Here is a 22,476-nt window from a genome sequence, read left to right as displayed (position 1 = left end):
GAATAACAGCTGAACGCGCTAACCTTCGCCACGAAAGCCCAAAAATTAAATGTTCGTCAGGTATTGTGGAAAATCTTTGGCTTTTTACGTTACATCTGAGACCCCACAACACCTCTCCCGGGTGGGCTCGAACCACCAACCTTTCGGTTAACAGCTGAACGCGCTAACCATTGCGCCACGGAAGCCGAAAAATTAAATGTTCGTCAGGTATTGTGGAAAAACTTTGGCTTTTTACGTTACATCTGAGACCCCACAACACCTCTCCCGGGTTGGCTCGAACCACCAACCTTTCGGTTAACAGCTGAACGCGCTAACCATTGCGCTACGGAAGCCCAAAAATTAAATGTTCGTCAGGTATTGTGGAAAAACTCTGACTTTTTACGTCACATCTGAGACCTCACAAAACCGCTCCCGGATAGGCTCGAACCACCAACCTTTCGGTTAACAGCCGAACGCGCTAACCATTGCGCCACGGAAGCCCAAAAAGTAAATGGTTGTCAGGTATTGTGGAAAAGTTATGACTTTTCACGCTACATCTGAGACCCCACAACACCTCTCCCGGGTCGGCTCGAACCACCAACCTTTCGGTTAACAGCTGAACGCGCTAACCATTGCGCTACGGAAGCCCAAAAATTAAATGTTCGTCAGGTATTGTGGAAAAACTTTGACTTATCACGCTACATCTGAGACCCCACAACACCTCTCCGGGTGGGCTCGAACCACCAACCTTTCGGTTAACAGCTGTACGCGCTAACCATTGCGCCACGGAAGCCCAAAAGTTAAATGTTCGTTAGGTAATGTGGAAAAACTCTGACTTTTTACGTCACATCTGAGACCTCACAAAACCGCTCCCGGATGGGCGCGAACCACCAACCTTTCGGTTAACAGCTGAACGCGCTAACCATTGCGCTACGGAAGCCCAAAAATTAAATGTTCGTCAGGTATTGTGGAAAAACTCTGACTTTTTACGTCACATCTGAGACTTCACAACACTGCTCCCGGGTGGGCTCGAACCACCAACCTTTTGAATAACAGCTGAACGCGCTAACCTTTGCCACGAAAGCCCAAAAATTAAATGTTCGTCAGGTATTGTGGAAAATCTTTGGCTTTTTACGTTACATCTGAGACCCCACAACACCTCTCCCGGGTGGGCTCGAACCACCAACCTTTCGGTTAACAGCTGAACGCGCTAACCATTGCGCCACGGAAGCCGAAAAATTAAATGTTCGTCAGGTATTGTGGAAAAACTTTGGCTTTTTACGTTACATCTGAGACCCCACAACACCTCTCCCGGGTTGGCTCGAACCACCAACCTTTCGGTTAACAGCTGAACGCGCTAACCATTGCGCTACGGAAGCCCAAAAATTAAATGTTCGTCAGGTATTGTGGAAAAACTCTGACTTTTTACGTCACATCTGAGACCTCACAAAACCGCTCCCGGATAGGCTCGAACTACCAACCTTTCGGTTAACAGCCGAACGCGCTAACCATTGCGCCACGGAAGCCCAAAAAGTAAATGGTTGTCAGGTATTGTGGAAAAGTTATGACTTTTCACGCTACATCTGAGACCCCACAACACCTCTCCCGGGTCGGCTCGAACCACCAACCTTTCGGTTAACAGCTGAACGCGCTAACCATTGCGCTACGGAAGCCCAAAAATTAAATGTTCGTCAGGTATTGTGGAAAAACTTTGACTTATCACGCTACATCTGAGACCCCACAACACCTCTCCGGGTGGGCTCGAACCACCAACCTTTCGGTTAACAGCTGTACGCGCTAACCATTGCGCCACGGAAGCCCAAAAGTTAAATGTTCGTTAGGTAATGTGGAAAAACTCTGACGTTTTACGTCACATCTGAGACCTCACAAAACCGCTCCCGGATGGGCGCGAACCACCAACCTTTCGGTTAACAGCTGAACGCGCTAACCATTGCGCTACGGAAGCCCAAAAATTAAATGTTCGTCAGGTATTGTGGAAAAACTCTGACTTTTTACGTCACATCTGAGACTTCACAACACTGCTCCCGGGTGGGCTCGAACCACCAACCTTTTGAATAACAGCTGAACGCGCTAACCTTCGCCACGAAAGCCCAAAAATTAAATGTTCGTCAGGTATTGTGGAAAATCTTTGGCTTTTTACGTTACATCTGAGACCCCACAACACCTCTCCCGGGTGGGCTCGAACCACCAACCTTTCGGTTAACAGCTGAACGCGCTAACCATTGCGCCACGGAAGCCGAAAAATTAAATGTTCGTCAGGTATTGTGGAAAAACTTTGGCTTTTTACGTTACATCTGAGACCCCACAACACCTCTCCCGGGTTGGCTCGAACCACCAACCTTTCGGTTAACAGCTGAACGCGCTAACCATTGCGCTACGGAAGCCCAAAAATTAAATGTTCGTCAGGTATTGTGGAAAATCTTTAGCTTTTTACGTTACATCTGAGACCCCACAGCACCTCTCCCGGGTGGGCTCGAACCACCAACCTTTCGGTAAACAGCTGAACGCGCTAACCATTGCGGCACGGAAGCCCAAAAATTAAATGTTCGTCAGGTATTGTGGAAAAACTCTGATATTTTATGTTATATCTGAGACCTCACAACACCGCTCCCGGATAGGATCTAACCAACAACCTTTTGAATAACAGCTGAGCGCAATAACCATTGCGCCACGGAAGCTCAGAAATTAAATGCTTGTCAGGTATTGTGGAAAAACTCTGACTCTTTACGTCACATCTGAGACCTCACAAAACCGCTCCCGGATGGGCTCGAACCACCAACCTTTCGGTTAACAGCCGAACGCGCTAACCATTGCGCCACGGAAGCCCAAAAAGTAAATGGTTGTCAGGTATTGTGGAAAAGTTATCACTTTTCACGCTACATCTGAGACCCCACAACACCTCTCCGGGGTGGGCTCGAACCACCAACCTTTCGGTTAACAGCTGAACGCGCTAACCATTGCGCCACGGAAGCCCAAAAATTAAATGTTCGTCAGGTATTGTGGAAAAACTTTGGCTTTTTACGTTACATCTGAGACCCCACAACACCTCTCCCGGGTGGGCTGGAACCACGAACCTTTCGGTTAACAGCTGAACGTGCTAACCATTGAGCTACGGAAGCCCAAAAATTAAATGTTCGTCAGGTATTGTGGAAAAACTCTGACTTTTTACGTCACATCTGAGACTCCAAAACACCTCTCCCGGGTGGGCTTGAACCACCAACCTTTCGGTTAACAGCCGAACGCGCTAACCATTGCGCCACGGAAGGCCAAAAATTAAATGTTCGTCAGGTATTGTGGAAAAACTTTGACTTATCACGCTACATCTGAGACCCCACAACACCTCTCCGGGTGGGCTCGAACCACCAACCTTTCGGTTAACAGCTGTACGCGCTAACCATTGCGCCACGGAAGCCCAAAAGTTAAATGTTCGTTAGGTAATGTGGAAAAACTCTGACTTTTTACGTCACATCTGAGACCTCACAAAACCGCTCCCGGATGGGCGCGAACCACCAACCTTTCGGTTAACAGCTGAACGCGCTAACCATTGCGCTACGGAAGCCCAAAAATTAAATGTTCGTCAGGTATTGTGGAAAAACTCTGACTTTTTACGTCACATCTGAGACTTCACAACACTGCTCCCGGGTGGGCTCGAACCACCAACCTTTTGAATAACAGCTGAACGCGCTAACCTTCGCCACGAAAGCCCAAAAATTAAATGTTCGTCAGGTATTGTGGAAAATCTTTGGCTTTTTACGTTACATCTGAGACCCCACAACACCTCTCCCGGGTGGGCTCGAACCACCAACCTTTCGGTTAACAGCTGAACGCGCTAACCATTGCGCCACGGAAGCCGAAAAATTAAATGTTCGTCAGGTATTGTGGAAAAACTTTGGCTTTTTACGTTACATCTGAGACCCCACAACACCTCTCCCGGGTTGGCTCGAACCACCAACCTTTCGGTTAACAGCTGAACGCGCTAACCATTGCGCTACGGAAGCCCAAAAATTAAATGTTCGTCAGGTATTGTGGAAAAACTCTGACTTTTTACGTCACATCTGAGACCTCACAAAACCGCTCCCGGATAGGCTCGAACCACCAACCTTTCGGTTAACAGCCGAACGCGCTAACCATTGCGCCACGGAAGCCCAAAAAGTAAATGGTTGTCAGGTATTGTGGAAAAGTTATGACTTTTCACGCTACATCTGAGACCCCACAACACCTCTCCCGGGTCGGCTCGAACCACCAACCTTTCGGTTAACAGCTGAACGCGCTAACCATTGCGCTACGGAAGCCCAAAAATTAAATGTTCGTCAGGTATTGTGGAAAAACTTTGACTTATCACGCTACATCTGAGACCCCACAACACCTCTCCGGGTGGGCTCGAACCACCAACCTTTCGGTTAACAGCTGTACGCGCTAACCATTGCGCCACGGAAGCCCAAAAGTTAAATGTTCGTTAGGTAATGTGGAAAAACTCTGACTTTTTACGTCACATCTGAGACCTCACAAAACCGCTCCCGGATGGGCGCGAACCACCAACCTTTCGGTTAACAGCTGAACGCGCTAACCATTGCGCTACGGAAGCCCAAAAATTAAATGTTCGTCAGGTATTGTGGAAAAACTCTGACTTTTTACGTCACATCTGAGACTTCACAACACTGCTCCCGGGTGGGCTCGAACCACCAACCTTTTGAATAACAGCTGAACGCGCTAACCTTTGCCACGAAAGCCCAAAAATTAAATGTTCGTCAGGTATTGTGGAAAATCTTTGGCTTTTTACGTTACATCTGAGACCCCACAACACCTCTCCCGGGTGGGCTCGAACCACCAACCTTTCGGTTAACAGCTGAACGCGCTAACCATTGCGCCACGGAAGCCGAAAAATTAAATGTTCGTCAGGTATTGTGGAAAAACTTTGGCTTTTTACGTTACATCTGAGACCCCACAACACCTCTCCCGGGTTGGCTCGAACCACCAACCTTTCGGTTAACAGCTGAACGCGCTAACCATTGCGCTACGGAAGCCCAAAAATTAAATGTTCGTCAGGTATTGTGGAAAAACTCTGACTTTTTACGTCACATCTGAGACCTCACAAAACCGCTCCCGGATAGGCTCGAACTACCAACCTTTCGGTTAACAGCCGAACGCGCTAACCATTGCGCCACGGAAGCCCAAAAAGTAAATGGTTGTCAGGTATTGTGGAAAAGTTATGACTTTTCACGCTACATCTGAGACCCCACAACACCTCTCCCGGGTCGGCTCGAACCACCAACCTTTCGGTTAACAGCTGAACGCGCTAACCATTGCGCTACGGAAGCCCAAAAATTAAATGTTCGTCAGGTATTGTGGAAAAACTTTGACTTATCACGCTACATCTGAGACCCCACAACACCTCTCCGGGTGGGCTCGAACCACCAACCTTTCGGTTAACAGCTGTACGCGCTAACCATTGCGCCACGGAAGCCCAAAAGTTAAATGTTCGTTAGGTAATGTGGAAAAACTCTGACGTTTTACGTCACATCTGAGACCTCACAAAACCGCTCCCGGATGGGCGCGAACCACCAACCTTTCGGTTAACAGCTGAACGCGCTAACCATTGCGCTACGGAAGCCCAAAAATTAAATGTTCGTCAGGTATTGTGGAAAAACTCTGACTTTTTACGTCACATCTGAGACTTCACAACACTGCTCCCGGGTGGGCTCGAACCACCAACCTTTTGAATAACAGCTGAACGCGCTAACCTTCGCCACGAAAGCCCAAAAATTAAATGTTCGTCAGGTATTGTGGAAAATCTTTGGCTTTTTACGTTACATCTGAGACCCCACAACACCTCTCCCGGGTGGGCTCGAACCACCAACCTTTCGGTTAACAGCTGAACGCGCTAACCATTGCGCCACGGAAGCCGAAAAATTAAATGTTCGTCAGGTATTGTGGAAAAACTTTGGCTTTTTACGTTACATCTGAGACCCCACAACACCTCTCCCGGGTTGGCTCGAACCACCAACCTTTCGGTTAACAGCTGAACGCGCTAACCATTGCGCTACGGAAGCCCAAAAATTAAATGTTCGTCAGGTATTGTGGAAAAACTCTGACTTTTTACGTCACATCTGAGACCTCACAAAACCGCTCCCGGATAGGCTCGAACCACCAACCTTTCGGTTAACAGCCGAACGCGCTAACCATTGCGCCACGGAAGCCCAAAAAGTAAATGGTTGTCAGGTATTGTGGAAAAGTTATGACTTTTCACGCTACATCTGAGACCCCACAACACCTCTCCCGGGTCGGCTCGAACCACCAACCTTTCGGTTAACAGCTGAACGCGCTAACCATTGCGCTACGGAAGCCCAAAAATTAAATGTTCGTCAGGTATTGTGGAAAAACTCTGACTTTTTACGTCACATCTGAGACCTCACAACACTGCTCCCGGGTTGGCTCGAACCACCAACCTTTTGAATAACAGCTGAACGCGCTAACCTTTGCGCCACGGAAACCCAAAAATTAAATGTTCGTCAGGTATTGTGGAAAATCTTTGGCTTTTTACGTTACATCTGAGACCCCACAACACCTCTCCCGGGTGGGTTCGAACCACCAACCTTTCGGTTAACAGCTGAACGCGCTAACCATTGCGCCACGGAAGCCCAAAAATTAAACGTTCGTCAGGTATTGTGGAAAAACTCTGACTTTTTACGTCACATCTGAGACCTCACAAAACCGCTCCCGGATAGGCTCGAACCACCAACCTTTCGGTTAACAGCTGAACGCGCTAACCATTGCGCCACGGAAGCCCAAAAATTAAATGTTCGTCAGGTATTGTGGAAAAACTTTGGCTATTTACGTTACATCTGAGACCCCACAACACCTCTCCCGGGTGGGCTGGAACCACGAACCTTTCGGTTAACAGCTGAACGCGCTAACCATTGAGCTACGGAAGCCCAAAAATTAAATGTTCGTCAGGTATTGTGGAAAAACTCTGACTTTTTACGTCACATCTGAGACCTCACAACACTGCTCCCGGGTGGGCTCGAACCACCAACCTTTTGAATAACAGCTGAGCGCAATAACCATTGCGCCACGGAAGCTCAGAAATTAAATGCTTGTCAAGTATTGTGGAAAAGTTATGACTTTTCACGCTACATCTGAGACTCCATAACACTTCTCCCGGGTGGGCTCGAACCACCAACCTTTCGGTTAACAGCTGAACGCGCTAACCTTTGCGCCACGGAAGCCCAAAAATTAAAGGTTCGTCAGGTATTGTGGAAAATCTTTAGCTTTTTACGTTACATCTGAGACCCCACAGCACCTCTCCCGGGTGGGCTCGAACCACCAACCTTTCGGTTAACAGCTGAACGCGTTAACCATTGCGCCACGGAAGCTCAGAAATTAAATGTTTGTCAGGTATTGTGGAAAAGTTATGACTTTTCACGCTACATCAGAGACCACACAACATCTCTCCCGGGTGAGCTCGAACCACCAACCTTTCGGTTAACAGCCGAACGCGCTAACCATTGTGCCACGGAAAACGAAAAATTTAATGGTCGTCAGGTATTGTGGAAAATCTTTGGCTTTTTACGTTACATCTGAGACCCCACAACACCTCTCCCGGGTGGGCTCGAACCACCAACCTTTCGGTAAACAGCTGAACGCGCTAACCATTGCGGCACGGAAGCCCAAAAATTAAATGTTCGTCAGGTATTGTGGAAAAACTCTGATATTTTACGTTATATCTGAGACCTCACAACACCGCTCCCGGATAGGATCTAACCAACAACCTTTTGAATAACAGCTGAGCGCAATAACCATTGCGCCACGGAAGCTCAGAAATTAAATGCTTGTCAGGTATTGTGGAAAAACTCTGACTCTTTACGTCACATCTGAGACCTCACAAAACCGCTCCCGGATGGGCTCGAACCACCAACCTTTCGGTTAACAGCCGAACGCGCTAACCATTGCGCCACGGAAGCCCAAAAAGTAAATGGTTGTCAGGTATTGTGGAAAAGTTATCACTTTTCACGCTACATCTGAGACCCCACAACACCTCTCCGGGGTGGGCTCGAACCACCAACCTTTCGGTTAACAGCTGAACGCGCTAACCATTGCGCCACGGAAGCCCAAAAATTAAATGTTCGTCAGGTATTGTGGAAAAACTTTGGCTTTTTACGTTACATCTGAGACCCCACAACACCTCTCCCGGGTGGGCTGGAACCACGAACCTTTCGGTTAACAGCTGAACGCGCTAACCATTGAGCTACGGAAGCCCAAAAATTAAATGTTCGTCAGGTATTGTGGAAAAACTCTGACTTTTTACGTCACATCTGAGACCTCACAACACTGCTCCCGGGTGGGCTCGAACCACCAACCTTTCGGTTAACAGCTGAACGCGCTAACCTTTGCGCCACGGAAGCCCAAAAATTAAATGTTCGTCAGGTATTGTGGAAAATCTTTAGCTTTTTACGTTACATCTGAGACCCCACAACACCTCTCCCGGGTGGGCTCGAACCACCAACCTTTCGGTTAACAGCTGAACGCGTTAACCATTGCGCCACGGAAGCTCAGAAATTAAATGTTTGTCAGGTATTGTGGAAAAGTTATGACTTTTCACGCTACATCAGAGACCACACAACATCTCTCCCGGGTGGGCTCGAACCACCAACCTTTCGGTTAACAGCCGAACGCGCTAACCATTGTGCCACGGAAGCCGAAAAAGTAAATGGTTGTCAGGTATTGTGGAAAAGTTATCACTTTTCACGCTACATCTGAGACCCCACAACACCTCTCCCGGGTGGGCTCGAACCACCAACCTTTCGGTAAACAGCTGAACGCGCTAACCATTGCGGCACGGAAGCCCAAAAATTAAATGTTCGTCAGGTATTGTGGAAAAACTCTGACTTTTTACGTCACATCTGAGACCTCACAACACAGCTCCCGGTTGTGCTCGAACCACCAACCTTTCGGTTAACAGCCGAACGCGCTAACCATTGCGCCACGGAAGCCCAAAAATTAAATGTTCGTCAGGTATTGTGGAAAAACTCTGACTTTTTACGTCACATCTGAGAACTCACAAAACCGCTCCCGGATAGGATCTAACCAACAACCTTTTGAATAACAGCTGAGCGCAATAACCATTGCGCCACGGAAGCTCAGAAATTAAATGCTTGTCAGGTATTGTGGAAAAACTCTGACTCTTTACGTCACATCTGAGACCTCACAAAACCGTTCCCGTATGGGCTCGAACCACCAACCTTTCGGTTAACAGCCGAACGCGCTAACCATTGCGCCACGGAAGCCCAAAAAGTAAATGGTTGTCAGGTATTGTGGAAACGTTATCACTTTTCACGCTACATCTGAGACCCCACAACACCTCTCCGGGGTGGGCTCGAACCACCAACCTTTCGGTTAACAGCTGAACGCGCTAACCATTGCGCCACGGAAGCCCAAAAATTAAATGTTCGTCAGGTATTGTGGAAAAACTTTGGCTTTTTACGTTACATCTGAGACCCCACAACACCTCTCCCGGGTGGGCTCGAACCACGAACCTTTCGGTTAACAGCTGAACGCGCTAATCATTGCGCCACGGAAGCCCAACAAATGAATATTAGTCAGGTATTGTGGAAAAACTCTGATATTTTACGTTACATCTGAGACCTCACAACACCGCTCCCGGATAGGCTCGAACCAACAACCTATTGGTTAACAGCTGAACGCGCTAACCGTTAAGCCACGGAAGCCCAAAAATTAAACGTTCGTCAGGTATTGTGGAAAAACTCTGACTTTTTACGTCACATCTGAGACCTCACAACACAGCTCCCGGTTGTGCTCGAACCACCAACCTTTAGGTTAACAGCCGAACGCAATAACCATTGCGCCACGGAAGCCCTAAAATTAAATGTTCGTCAGGTATTGTGGAAAAACTCTGACTCTTTACGTCACATCTGAGACCTCACAAAACCGCTCCAGGATAGGCTCGAACCACCAACCTTTCGGTTAACAGCCGAACGCGCTAACCATTGCGCCACGGAAGCCCAAAAATTAAATGTTCGTCAGGTATTGTGGAAAAATAGCCTACTAAAAATGAAGCAGAAAAATAGACATACAAGATCACTAGAGCTATTAGATTTACCTAAATGTAACACTTCAAAAAAATTCACGTCAATATTTTATACGGGAATAAAATTATATAACACAATATCACCTGAAATTCAAGCAAAACCGACTTTAACTAGATTTAAAAAGACTATAAAATCACTAATAGAAGAAAAAAATAATAAAACCTTTACTTTTTAATTTAATTTGTTTTTATAAAGCCACTTTTGGCATAACCAATTGTTAAATTTTTAATATTATACCATGCCACTGTTCAATTTTAAGTGGATATAACATAAATTCATTAATTCTTTTTTCATGAATCTTTAACACTAATTATTATAATACACCATTGTTAAATCTATTTTTTAAATTAAATTGTTGTATTAAATTAAGCAGATAGGCACGGGGCTTACAAGTCACAATGTGACTTAGCCCCGTAGCAAACTGTATACGTAATGAAAAGTAAAAAACAAACATTTTGAATTTGAATTTAAACTTTGGCTTTTTACGTTACATCTGAGACCCCAAAACACCTCTCCCGGGTGGGCTCGAACCACCAACCTTTCGGTTAACAGCTGAACGCGCTAACCATTGCGCCACGGAAGCCCAAAAATTAAATGTTCGTCAGGTATTGTGGAAAAACTTTGGCTTTTTACGTTACATCTGAGACCCCACAACACCTCTCCCGGGTGGGCTCGAACCACGACCCTTTCGGTTAACAGCCGAACGCAATAACCATTGCGCCACGGAAGCCCAAAAATTAAATGTTCGTCAGGTATTGTGGAAAAACTCTGACTCTTTACGTCACATCTGAGACCTCACAAAACCGCTCCCGGATAGGCTCGAACCACCAACCTTTCGGTTAACAGCCGAACGCGCTAACCATTGCGCCACGGAAGCCCAAAAAGTAAATGGTTGTCTGGTATTGTGGAAAAGTTATGACTTTTCACGCTACATCTGAGACCCCACAACACCTCTCCCGGGTTGGCTCGAACCACCAACCTTTCGGTTAACAGCTGAACGCGCTAACCATTGCGCTACGGAAGCCCAAAAATTAAATGTTCGTCAGGTATTGTGGAAAAACTCTGACTTTTTACGTCACATCTGAGACCTCACAACACTGCTCCCGGGTGGGCTCGAACCACCAACCTTTTGAATAACAGCTGAGCGCAATAACCATTACGCCACGGAAGCTCAGAAATTAAATGCTTGTCAGGTATTGTGAAAAAGTTATGACTTTTCACGCTACATCTGAGACTCCATAACACCTCTCCCGGGTGGGCTCGAACCACCAACCTTTCGGTTAACAGCTGAACGCGCTAATCATTGCGCCACGGATGCCCAACAAATGAATGTTAGTCAGGTATTGTGGAAAAGTTATGACTTTTCACGCTACATCTGAGACCGCACAACACCTCTCCCGGGTTGGCTCGAACCACCAACCTATTGGTTAACAGCCGAACGCGCTAACCATTGAGCCACGGAAGCTCGGAAATTAAATGGTTGTCAGGTATTGTGGAAAAGTTATGACTTTTCACGCTACATCTGAGACCGCACAACACCTCTCCCGGGTTGGCTCGAACCACCAACCTTTCGGTTAACAGCTGAACGCGCTAACCTTTGCGCCACGGAAGCCCAAAAATTAAATGTTCGTCAGTCATTGTGGAAAATCTTTGGCTTTTTACGTTACATCTGAGACCCCACAACACCTCTCCCGGGTGGGCTCGAACCACCAACCTTTTGAATAACAGCTGAGCGCAATAACCATTGCGCCACGGAAGCTCAGAAATTAAATGCTTGTCAGGTATCGTGAAAAAGTTATGACTTTTCACGCTACATCTGAGACTCCATAACACCTCTCCCGGGTGGGCTCGAACCACCAACCTTTCGGTTAACAGCTGAACGCGCTAACCTTTGCGCCACGGAAGCCCAAAAATTAAATGTTCGTCAGGTATTGTGGAAAATCTTTGGCTTTTTACGTTACATCTGAGACCCCACAACACCTCTCCCGGGTGGGCTCGAACCACCAACCTTTCGGTTAACAGCTGAACGCGTTAACCATTGCGCCACGGAAGCCCAAAAACTAAATGCTCGTCAGGTATTGTGGAAAAACTTTGGCTTTTTACATTACATATGAGACCCCACAACACCTCTCCCGGGTGGGCTCGAACCACCAACCTTTCGGTTAACAGCTGAACGCGCTAACCATTGCGCCACGGAAGCCCAAATAGTAAATGGTTGTCAGGTATTGTGGAAAAACTCTGACATTTTACGTCACATCTGAGACCTCACAACACTGCTCCCGGGTGGGCTCGAACCACCAACCTTTTGAATAACAGCTGAGCGCAATAACCATTGCGCCACGGAAGCTCAGAAATTAAATGCTTGTCAGGTATTGTGAAAAAGTTATGACTTTTCACGCTACATCTGAGACTCCATAACACCTCTCCCGGGTGGGCTCGAACCACCAACCTTTCGGTTAACAGCTGAACGCGCTAACCTTTGCGCCACGGAAGCCCAAAAATTAAATGTTCGTCAGGTATTGTGGAAAATCTTTGGCTTTTTACGTTACATCTGAGACCCCACAACACCTCTCCCGGGTGGGCTCGAACCACGAAACTTTCGGTTAACAGCTGAACGCGCTAATCATTGCGCCACGGAAGCCCAACAAATGAATGTTAGTCAGGTATTGTGGAAAAACTCTGATATTTTACGTTACATCTGAGACCTCAAAGCACCGCTACCGGATAGGCTCGAACCACCAACCTATTGGTTAACAGCCAAACGCGCTAACCATTGAGCCACGGAAGCTCGGAAATTAAATGGTTGTCAGGTATTGTGGAAAAGTTATGACTTTTCACGCTACATCTGAGACCCCACAACACCTCTCCCGGGTGGGCTCGAACCACCAACCTTTCGGTTAAAAGCTGAACGCGCTAACCATTGCGCCACGGAAGCCCAAAAAATTAAATGTTCGTCAGGTATTGTGGAAAAACTTTGGCTTTTTACGTTACATCTGAGACCCCACAACACCTCTCCCGGGTGGGTTCGAACCACGAACCTTTCGGTTAACAGCTGAACGCGCTAATCATTGCACCACGGAAGCCCAACAAATGAATATTAGTCAGGTATTGTGGAAAAACTCTGATATTTTACGTTACATCTGAGACCTTACAACACCGCTCCCGGATAGGCTCGAACCACCAACCTTTCGGTTAACAGCCGAACGCGCTAACCATTGCGCCACGGAAGCCCAAAAAGTAAATGGTTGTCAGGTATTCTGGAAAAGTTATGACTTTTCACGCTACATCTGAGACCCCACAACATCTCTCCCGGGTTGGCTCGAACCACCAACCTTTCGGTTAACAGCTGAACGCGCTAACCTTTGCGCCACGGAAGCCCAAAAATTAAATGTTCGTCAGGTATTGTGGAAAGTCTTTAGCTTTTTACGTTACATCTGAGACCCCACAACACCTCTCCCGGGTGGGCTCGAACCACCAACCTTTCGGTTAACAGCTGAACGCGCTAACCATTGTGCCACGGAAGCCGAAAAATTAAATGGTCGTCGGGTATTGTGGAAAAACTTTGACTTATCACGCTAAATCTGAGACCCCACAACACCTCTCCGGGTGGGCTCGAACCACCAACCTTTCGGTTAACAGCTGAACGCGCTAACCATTGCGCCACGGAAGCTCAGAAATTAAATGTTTGTCAGGTATTGTGGAAAAGTTATGACTTTTCACGCTACATCAGAGACCACACAACATATCTCCCGGGTGAGCTCGAACCACCAACCTTTCGGTTAACAGCCGAACGCGCTAACCATTGTGCCACGGAAGCCGAAAAATTAAATGGTCGTCGGGTATTGTGGAAAAACTTTGACTTATCACGCTAAATCTGAGACCCCACAACACCTCTCCGGGTGGGCTCGAACCACCAACCTTTCGGTTAACAGCTGAACGCGCTAACCATTGCGCCACGGAAGCCCAAAAATTAAATGGTCGTCAGGTATTGTGGAAAAACTCCGACTTTTTACGTCACATCTGAGACCTCACAACACTGCTCCCGGGTGGGCTCGAACCACCAACCTTTTGAATAACAGCTGAGCGCGCTAACCATTGCGCCACGGAAGCTCAGAAATTAAATGTTTGTCAGGTATTGTGGAAAAGTTATGACTTTTCACGCTACATCTGAGACCCCACAACATCTCTCCCGGGTGAGCTCGAACCACCAACCTTTCGGTTAACAGCCGAACGCGCTAACCATTGTGCCACGGAAGCCGAAAAATTAAATGGTCGTCAGGTATTGTGGAAAAACTTTGACTTATGACGCTACTTCTGAGACCACACAACACCTCTCCCGGGTGGGCTCGAACCACCAACCTTTCGGTTAACAGCCGAACGCGCTAACCATTGAGCCACGGAAGCACGGAACTTAAATGGTTGTCAGGTATTGTGGAAAAGTTATGACTTTTTACGTCACATCTGAGACCTCACAACACAGTTCCTGGTTAGGCTCGAACCACCAACCTTTCGGTTAACAACCGAACGCGCTAACCATTGCGCCACGGAAGCCAAAAATTAAATGGTCGTCAGGTATTGTGGAAATACTCTGACATTTTACGTTACATCTGAGACCTCACAAAACCCCTCCCGTATAGGCTCGAACCACCAACCTATTAGTTAAAAGCCGAACGCGCTAACCATTGCGCCACGGAAGCCCAAAAATTAAATGGTCGTCAGGTATTGTGGAAAAACTCCGACTTTTTACGTCACATCTGAGACCTCACAACACTGCTCCCGGGTGGGCTCGAACCACCAACCTTTTGAATAACAGCTGAGCGCGCTAACCATTGCGCCACGGAAGCTCAGAAATTAAATGTTTGTCAGGTATTGTGGAAAAGTTATGACTTTTCACGCTACATCTGAGACCCCACAACATCTCTCCCGGGTGAGCTCGAACCACCAACCTTTCGGTTAACAGCCGAACGCGCTAACCATTGTGCCACGGAAGCCGAAAAATTAAATGGTCGTCAGGTATTGTGGAAAAACTTTGACTTATGACGCTACTTCTGAGACCACACAACACCTCTCCCGGGTGGGCTCGTACCACCAACCTTTCGGTTAACAGCCGAACGCGCTAACCATTGAGCCACGGAAGCACGGAACTTAAATGGTTGTCAGGTATTGTGGAAAAGTTATGACTTTTTACGTCACATCTGAGACCTCACAACACAGTTCCTGGTTAGGCTCGAACCACCAACCTTTCGGTTAACAACCGAACGCGCTAACCATTGCGCCACGGAAGCCAAAAAATTAAATGGTCGTCAGGTATTGTGGAAATACTCTGACATTTTACGTTACATCTGAGACCTCACAAAACCCCTCCCGTATAGGCTCGAACCACCAACCTATTAGTTAAAAGCCGAACGCGCTAACCATTGCGCCACGGAAGCCCAAAAATTAAATGGTCGTCAGGTATTGTGGAAAAACTCTGATTTTTACGTCACATCTGAGACTTCACAACACCTCTCCCGGGTGGGCTCGAACCACCAACCTTTCGGTTACCAGCTGAACGCGCTAACCATTGCGCTACGGAAGCCCAAAAATTAAACGTTCGTCAGGTATTGTGGAAAAACTCTGACTTTTTACGTCACATCTGAGACCTCACAACACAGTTCCTGGTTAGGCTCGAACCACCAACCTTTCGGTTAACAGCTGAGCGCGCTAACCATTGCGCCACGGAAGCTCAGAAATTAAATGTTTGTCAGGTATTGTGGAAAAGTTATGACTTTTCACGCTACATCTGAGACCCCACAACATCTCTCCCGGGTGAGCTCGAACCACCAACCTTTCGGTTAACAGCCGAACGCGCTAACCATTGTGCCAAGGAAGCCGAAAAATTAAATGGTCGTCAGGTATTGTGGAAAAACTTTGACTTATCACGCTACTTCTGAGACCACACAACACCTCTCCCGGGTGGGCTCGAACCACCAACCTTTCGGTTAACAGCCGAACGCGCTAACCATTGAGCCACGGAAGCACGGAACTTAAATGGTTGTCAGGTATTGTGGAAAAGTTATGACTTTTTACGTCACATATGAGACCTCACAACACAGTTCCTGGTTAGGCTCGAACCACCAACCTTTCGGTTAACAACCGAACGCGCTAACCATTGCGCCACGGAAGCCAAAAAATTAAATGGTCGTCAGGTATTGTGGAAATACTCTGACATTTTACGTTACATCTGAGACCTCACAAAACCCCTCCCGTATAGGCTCGAACCACCAACCTATTAGTTAAAAGCCGAACGCGCTAACCATTGCGCCACGGAAGCCCAAAAATTAAATGGTCGTCAGGTATTGTGGAAAAACTCTGATTTTTACGTCACATCTGAGACTTCACAACACCTCTCCCGGGTGGGCTCGAACCACCAACCTTTCGGTTACCAGCTGAACGCGCTAACCATTGCGCTACGGAAGCCCAAAAATTAAACGTTCGTCAGGTATTGTGGAAAAACTCTGACTTTTTACGTCACATCTGAGACCTCACAACACAGTTCCTGGTTAGGCTCGAACCACCAACCTTTCGGTTAACAGCTGAGCGCGCTAACCATTGAGCCACGGAAGCTCAGAAATTAAATGGTTGTCAGCTATTGTGGAAAAGTTATGACTTTTCACGCTACAACTGAGACCCCATTACACCTCTCCCGGGTGGGCTCGAACCACCAACCTTTCGGTTAACAGGTAAACGCGCTAACAATTGCCCCACGGAAGCCCAAAAATTAAATGTTCGTCAGGTATTGTGGAAAAACTCTGACATTTTACGTTACATCTGAGACCTCACAAAACCGCTCCCGGATAGGCTTGAACCACCAACCTATTAGTTAACAGCCGAGCGCGCTAACCATTGCGCCACAGAAGCCCAAAAATTAAATGGTTGTTACGTATTGTGGAAAAGTTTTGACTTTTTACGCTACATCTGAGACCCCACAACACCTCTCCTGGATGGGCTCGAAACACCAAGCTTTCGGTTAACAGCTGAACGCGCAAACCATTGCGCCACGGAAGCCCAAAAATTAAATGTTCGTCAGGAAATGTGGAAAAACTCTGACTTTTTACGTCACATCTTAGACCTCACAAAACCGCTCCAAGATGTGCGCGAACCACCAACCTTTCGGTTAACTGCTGAACGCGCTAACCATTGCGCCACGGAAGCCCAAAAATTAAATGGTCGTCAGGTATTGTGGAAAAACTCTGACTTTTTACGTCACATCTGAGACCTCACAACACCTCTCCGGGTGGGCTCGAACCACCAACCTTTTGAATAACAGCTGAGCGCGCTAACCATTGAGCCACGGAAGCTCAGAACTTAAATGGTTGTCAGCTATTGTGGAAAAGTTATGACTTTTCACGCTACAACTGAGACCCCATTACACCTCTCCCGGGTGGGCTCGAACCACCAACCTTTCGGTTAACAGGTAAACGCGCTAACAATTGCACCACGGAAGCCCAAAATTTAAATGTTCGTCAGGTATTGTGGAAAAACTCTGACATTTTACGTCACATCTGAGACCTCACAACACAGCTCCCGGATGGGGTCGAACCACCAACCTTTCGGTTACCAGCTGAACGCGCTAACCATTGGGCCACGGAAGCTCAGAAATTAAATGTTTGTCAGGTATTGTGGAAAAGTTATGACTTTTCACGCTACATCCGAGACTTCACAACACCTCTCCCGGGTGGGCTCGAACCACCAACCTTTCGGTTACCAGCTGAACGCGCTAACCATTGCGCCACGGAAGCCCAAAAATTAAATGTTCGTCAGGTATTCAGGAAAAACTTTGACTATTTACGTTACATCTGAGACCCCACAACATCTCTCCCGGGAGGGCTCGAACCACCAACCTTTCGGTTAACAGCTGAACGCGCTAACCATTGCGCTACGGAAGCCCAAAAATTGAATGTTAGTCAGGTATTGTGGAAAAACTCTGACATTTTACGTTACATCTGAGACCTCACAACACCGCTCCCGGATAGGCTCGAACCACCAACCTATTGGTTAACAGCCGAACGCGCTAACCATTGCGCTACGGAAGCCTAAAAATTGAATGTTAGTCAGGTATTGTGGAAAAACTCTGACATTTTACGTTACATCTGAGACCTCACAACACCGCTCCCGGATAGGCTCGAACCAACAACCTATTGGTTAACAGCCGAACGCGCTAACCATTGAGAAACGGAAGCTCAGAAATTAAAAGGTTGTCAGGTATTGTGGAAAAGTTATGACTTTTCACGCTACATCTGAGACCCCACAACACCTCTTCTGTGAGGGCTCGAACCACCAACCTTTCGGTTAACAGCTGAACACGCTAACCATTGCGTCACGGAATCTCAGAAATTAAATGTTCGTCAGGTATTGTGGAAAAACTTTGGCTTTTTACGTTACATCTGAGACCCCACAACACCTCTCCCGGGTGGGCTCGAACCACCAACCTTTCGGTTAACAGCCGAACGCGCTAACCATTGAGCCGCGGAAGCTCAGAAATTAAATGTTTGTCAGGTATTGTGGAAAAGTTATGACTTTTCACGCTACATCTGAGACTTCACAACACCTCTAATGGAGGGGGTCGAACCACCAACCTTTCGGTTACCAGCTGAACGCGCTAACCATCGCGCCACGGAAGCCCAAAAATTAAATGTTCGTCAGGTATTCTGGAAAAACTTTGACTTTTTACGTTACATCTGAGACCCCACAACATCTCTCCCGGGTGGGCTCGAACCACCAACCTTTCGGTTAACAGGTGAACGCGCTAACAATTGCGCCACGGAAGCCCAAGAATTAAATGTTCGTCAGGTAATGTGGAAAAACTCTGACTTTTTACGTCACATCTGAGACCTCACAAAACCGCTCCAAGATGTGCGCGAACCACCAACCTTTCGGTTAACTGCTGAACGCGCTAACCATTGCGCCACGGAAGCCCAAAAATTAAATGGTCGTCAGGTATTGTGGAAAAGCTCTGACTTTTTACGACACATCTGAGACCTCACAACACCGCTCCCGGATGGGCTCGAACCACCAACCTTTCGGTTAACAGCCGAACGCGCTAACCATTGCGCCACGGAAGCCCAAAAATTAAATGTTCGTCAGGTATTGTGGAAAAAATCTGACTTTTTACGTTACATCTGAGACCTCACAACACCGCTCCCGGATGGGCTCGAACCACCAACCTTTCGGTTAACAGCCGAACGCGCTAACCATTGCGCCAAGGAAGCCGAAAAATTAAATGGTCGTCAGGTATTGTGGAAAAACTTTGACTATTTACGTTACATCTGAGACCCCACAACATCTCTCCCGGGTGGGCTCGAACCACCAACCTTTCGGTTAACAGCTGAACGCGCTAACCATTGCGCTACGGAAGCCCAAAAATTGAATGTTAGTCAGGTATTGTGGAAAAACTCTGACATTTTACGTTACATCTGAGACCTCACAACACCGCTCCCGGATAGGCTCGAACCACCAACCTATTGGTTAACAGCCGAACGCGCTAGCCATTGAGCCACGGAAGCTCAGAAATTAAATGGTTGTCAGGTATTGTGGAAAAGTTATGACTTTTCACGCTACATCTGAGACCCCACAACACCTCTTCTGGGTGGGCTCGAACCACCAACCTCCTTTCGGTTAACAGCTGAACGCGCTAACCATTGCGCCACGGAAGCCCAAAAATTAAATGTTCGTCAGGTATTCTGGAAAAACTTTGACTTTTTACGTTACATCTGAGACCCCACAACATCTCTCCCGGGTGGGCTCGAACCACCAACCTTTCAGTTAACAGCTGAACGCGCTAACCATTGCGCTACGGAAGCCCAAAAATTGAATGTTAGTCAGGTATTGTGGAAAAACTCTGACATTTTACGTTACATCTGAGACCTCACAACACCGCTCCCGGATAGGCTCGAACCAACAACCTATTGGTTAACAGCCGAACGCGCTAACCATTGAGAAACGGAAGCTCAGAAATTAAAAGGTTGTCAGGTATTGTGGAAAAGTTATGACTTTTCACGCTACATCTGAGACCCCACAACACCTCTTCTGGATGGGCTCGAACCACCAACCTTTCGGTTAACAGCTGAACACGCTAACCATTGCGTCACGGAATCTCAGAAATTAAATGTTCGTCAGGTATTGTGGAAAAACTTTGGCTTTTTACGTTACATCTGAGACCTCACAAAACCCCTCCCGTATAGGCTCGAACCACCAACCTATTAGTTAAAAGCCGAACGCGCTAACCATTGCGCCACGGAAGCCCAAAAATTAAATGGTCGTCAGGTATTGTGGAAAAACTCTGATTTTTACGTCACATCTGAGACTTCACAACACCTCTCCCGGGTGGGCTCGAACCACCAACCTTTCGGTTACCAGCTGAACGCGCTAACCATTGCGCTACGGAAGCCCAAAAATTAAACGTTCGTCAGGTATTGTGGAAAAACTCTGACTTTTTACGTCACATCTGAGACCTCACAACACAGTTCCTGGTTAGGCTCGAACCACCAACCTTTCGGTTAACAGCTGAGCGCGCTAACCATTGAGCCACGGAAGCTCAGAAATTAAATGGTTGTCAGCTATTGTGGAAAAGTTATGACTTTTCACGCTACAACTGAGACCCCATTACACCTCTCCCGGGTGGGCTCGAACCACCAACCTTTCGGTTAACAGGTAAACGCGCTAACAATTGCCCCACGGAAGCCCAAAAATTAAATGTTCGTCAGGTATTGTGGAAAAACTCTGACATTTTACGTTACATCTGAGACCTCACAAAACCGCTCCCGGATAGGCTTGAACCACCAACCTATTAGTTAACAGCCGAGCGCGCTAACCATTGCGCCACAGAAGCCCAAAAATTAAATGGTCGTCAGTTATTGTGGAAAAACTTTGGCTTGCTACGTTACATTTGAGATCCCACAAAACCGCTCCCGGGTTGGCTCGAACCACCAACATATTGGTTAACAGCCGAACGCGCTAACCATTGAGCCGCAGAAGCTCAGAAATTTAATGGTTGTTACGTATTGTGGAAAAGTTTTGACTTTTTACGCTACATCTGAGACCCCACAACACCTCTCCTGGATGGGCTCGAAACACCAAGCTTTCGGTTAACAGCTGAACGCGCAAACCATTGCGCCACGGAAGCCCAAAAATTAAATGTTCGTCAGGAAATGTGGAAAAACTCTGACTTTTTACGTCACATCTTAGACCTCACAAAACCGCTCCAAGATGTGCGCGAACCACCAACCTTTCGGTTAACTGCTGAACGCGCTAACCATTGCGCCACGGAAGCCCAAAAATTAAATGTTCGTCAGGTATTGTGGAAAAACTCTGACTTTTTACGTCACATCTGAGACCTCACAACACCTCTCCGGGTGGGCTCGAACCACCAACCTTTTGAATAACAGCTGAGCGCGCTAACCATTGAGCCACGGAAGCTCAGAACTTAAATGGTTGTCAGCTATTGTGGAAAAGTTATGACTTTTCACGCTACAACTGAGACCCCATTACACCTCTCCCGGGTGGGCTCGAACCACCAACCTTTCGGTTACCAGCTGAACGCGCTAACCATTGCGCCACGGAAGCCCAAAAATTAAATGTTCGTCAGGTATTCAGGAAAAACTTTGACTATTTACGTTACATCTGAGACCCCACAACATCTCTCCCGGGTGGGCTCGAACCACCAACCTTTCGGTTAACAGCTGAACGCGCTAACCATTGCGCTACGGAAGCCCAAAAATTGAATGTTAGTCAGGTATTGTGGAAAAACTCTGACATTTTACGTTACATCTGAGACCTCACAACACCGCTCCCGGATAGGCTCGAACCAACAACCTATTGGTTAACAGCCGAACGCGCTAACCATTGAGAAACGGAAGCTCAGAAATTAAAAGGTTGTCAGGTATTGTGGAAAAGTTATGACTTTTCACGCTACATCTGAGACCCCACAACACCTCTTCTGTGAGGGCTCGAACCACCAACCTTTCGGTTAACAGCTGAACACGCTAACCATTGCGTCACGGAATCTCAGAAATTAAATGTTCGTCAGGTATTGTGGAAAAACTTTGGCTTTTTACGTTACATCTGAGACCCCACAACACCTCTCCCGGGTGGGCTCGAACCACCAACCTTTCGGTTAACAGCCGAACGCGCTAACCATTGAGCCGCGGAAGCTCAGAAATTAAATGTTTGTCAGGTATTGTGGAAAAGTTATGACTTTTCACGCTACATCTGAGACTTCACAACACCTCTAATGGAGGGGGTCGAACCACCAACCTTTCGGTTACCAGCTGAACGCGCTAACCATCGCGCCACGGAAGCCCAAAAATTAAATGTTCGTCAGGTATTCTGG

The 22,476-nt window shown here is 47.2% G+C and overlaps 6 non-coding genes across 6 annotated transcripts; all 6 read right to left on the bottom strand.

The window, feature by feature from the left end:
* Nucleotides 1-15,611: 15,611 nt before the first annotated feature.
* TRNAT-GGU (transfer RNA threonine (anticodon GGU)) lies at nt 15,612-15,684 on the bottom strand. The gene has a single exon. It is a non-coding gene; the product is annotated as a tRNA-Thr (tRNA).
* An 808-nt stretch (nt 15,685-16,492) lies between these two features.
* TRNAT-GGU (transfer RNA threonine (anticodon GGU)) lies at nt 16,493-16,565 on the bottom strand. The gene has a single exon. It is a non-coding gene; the product is annotated as a tRNA-Thr (tRNA).
* Nucleotides 16,566-17,667: 1,102 nt separating this feature from the next.
* Nucleotides 17,668-17,740, bottom strand: TRNAT-GGU (transfer RNA threonine (anticodon GGU)). Its single transcript has one exon. It is a non-coding gene; the product is annotated as a tRNA-Thr (tRNA).
* Nucleotides 17,741-17,814: 74 nt separating this feature from the next.
* TRNAT-GGU (transfer RNA threonine (anticodon GGU)) lies at nt 17,815-17,887 on the bottom strand. Its single transcript has one exon. It is a non-coding gene; the product is annotated as a tRNA-Thr (tRNA).
* Nucleotides 17,888-20,462: 2,575 nt separating this feature from the next.
* Nucleotides 20,463-20,535, bottom strand: TRNAT-GGU (transfer RNA threonine (anticodon GGU)). The gene has a single exon. It is a non-coding gene; the product is annotated as a tRNA-Thr (tRNA).
* Nucleotides 20,536-21,637: 1,102 nt separating this feature from the next.
* TRNAT-GGU (transfer RNA threonine (anticodon GGU)) lies at nt 21,638-21,710 on the bottom strand. The gene has a single exon. It is a non-coding gene; the product is annotated as a tRNA-Thr (tRNA).
* Between the last annotated feature and the right edge of the window lie 766 nt (nt 21,711-22,476).

Source organism: Phalangium opilio, unplaced genomic scaffold, assembly GCF_054372755.1.
Source record: "Phalangium opilio isolate 3A_F unplaced genomic scaffold, DU_Popi_V2 ptg000209l_1, whole genome shotgun sequence".
Taxonomy (NCBI): Eukaryota; Metazoa; Arthropoda; class Arachnida; order Opiliones; family Phalangiidae; genus Phalangium; species Phalangium opilio.
This window is presented reverse-complemented; position numbering and strand designations above follow the sequence as displayed.